The sequence below is a fragment of the Triticum urartu genome, chromosome 1, assembly GCF_003073215.2.
Source record: "Triticum urartu cultivar G1812 chromosome 1, Tu2.1, whole genome shotgun sequence".
Lineage (NCBI taxonomy): Eukaryota > Viridiplantae > Streptophyta > Magnoliopsida > Poales > Poaceae > Triticum > Triticum urartu.
This window is the reverse complement of record NC_053022.1, coordinates 517620697-517622962: the sequence shown is the minus strand read 5'-3', so window position 1 is coordinate 517622962 and position 2266 is coordinate 517620697.

The following is a 2266-nucleotide window of genomic DNA, read 5'->3' as shown; positions in this document are numbered from 1 at the left end:
TGGAGGGTAGCATAGAATTGAAGCAGAAGTTCTTCATTCCGGTGTTCCTTGTCAGTCACAAAATTAAGCAGACCCGCATCACGGAAGCAGTCAAGGGCTTCTTCAAGGCATGGCAATCCAGCAATGGCTTCACAATCAAGATGCATGTGAGGAAAGATGCGTCCCTGATTGTACAGGATACATGAATAATAGCTTTGCTACTAATAACTCCAGAATCGGTCCGAAGAGATTCTTGGCCTTGTGTAGGGGTTCTTGTCACTGTTGAAGAATGTGTTGTGTGCCTTGAATCCATTTAGATTAAAGGATCCTGGTGAAGTTGCAGTACCTGGAAACCATGGTAGCCTTTTCTTTGGCTTCTGGACCTGAGGCCTTTGCTCCACATGATAGGCAAACTCAGGTCCGGGAGCAGGCGAAGGAACCAGGATTGGCCAGCGGACAGTAATAAGTTGTCCATGATCATATGCTTGCTCGATGGTGTGTGGCCTTGGAGGAGGTACAGGAGCAGAGGCATTGGCTTCAGGCAGCGGATTTGCTTCGGGTGCTGCATTGGCTTCAGGTACATTCACTTCTGGGACCACATTAGCTTCAGGCGCCACATTAGCTTCATCCATGACAATAGCATTGGCTTCAGTGTTTATGTTGGTGGCCGCCTCAGTATTAGTAACATCCACTTCAGGAGCTGGAGGGTCAGACACGTTCTCCTCGAGAAAAACTTCAGGGTTGGACGGGGGTGTAGCAACTCTTTCTTCATCACGTGGTTCTTCTTCTTCATCGGCTGATGCAGCCGGAATATCTTCAGCCTCTTTGGCTTCAGATTCAGGGATGTTCATAGTAGGGGAGGCTTCAAGAAAGACTTCACGTGAGACTGATTGGCGCTCTTCTCCTTCGGGAACACTTGACAATGTGACCTGTGGCCTAGGTCCTTTGCGAAGCCTGCAAAATGCTGGCGACGCCTGTGGAGATGGAGTTGGTTGGGCCTCAAAGTCTTCATTGTCAATCACCGGAGTGGTGACCTCTGGTGGAGGAGTGACTGGTGTTTCTTCAACACGAGGGGATTCTTGAGGGTGATCAGCCCATGAGTCATCCTGAGCAATTGGCGTCAATGGACGACCAATGATGATGAGTTCACTGTTCATGAGAACAGGCGATGATACCAAATTGTGCTTGATCTGAGGAAGGACTTCATCATCTTCAACATTGTCGTCAGGACCAATGTCTTCAGCTGTGGTGGGGTAAACAGCTGGATTCTCTTCAGATTCAGGAGCCTTTGTGGAAGCAGGCTCATGAACTACCAGATGATGTTCACGATGTTCAGACGCAGGACGAGCAACAGAAATTGGCTCGACAAGAAGGGGCTCTGTGGAAGCAGCCCTGTCTCTCTTCTTTGTTTTCCTTTTCTTGGTTGGGGGAGCATCATCAGTGGTGGCTTTGGTCTTGCGCTTTCTGGCTTCGGCTTCAGCCGCTCTAGTTTTCTTTAATTCTGAAGCCACTATGGGGACCTTAGGCTTCGAGCCTGTCATACTGGCTGGGAAGACAATGCGAGGTTCTTCCTGTCTTTATGCTTCTGGTTCGGCCACAGCTGGCTTCTTCTTCTTCTTGGCAGCCATTCTGGGGTCGATGCCTGGTCGCCCCAAAGCCTTGTGCTTTTCAGCTTCATTGTAGCCTTGAACACATTTGGTAGCAAGATTCTTCATGCGCTCATGAGAACCTTTTGCTTCTTCTCGTTTCTTGTGGAATGCCTCCTTGAGCTCATGCATCATGACCTTGAAGTTTTGAATGTATTCAACATTGAGTTTGGCCATGTGCTTCTTGAACCGAGCCATTTCATAATCAATCTTATGCTTCAGCTCAACAATTTTCTGAGCAAGAGCCAGCTCAGCAGCAATGGCTCCGTGGAAGGAGACGTTGAGGCCAATTGGAAGCTGAGGATCATGAAAACTGACATCTGGGCTGTCAAACCACTCATCAATAAACTTGTATAAGATTTCCACATCAAAGAGGGGAAGATCATTGAAGATTTCCGCCTCTTGCTTGCTCTTTATCAACTGCTCAAGAGCGTCATCGCCAAGATCGTCATCGCTGGACAGATCAATGGCGTCATTCTCGTTTCTCAAAACAGCAGCAGGGGTCAGTGCTTGACCAGTGGGTTGCATGGTCTTTTTTAACTTGGCAGACATGGAGATGCGTGAGAGATCTTCAAACTGCACACTAGCTTCCGGAGGTGCAGTGGCCAGAGGCTTTGCCCGTGATACCTTTGGTGCAGAGG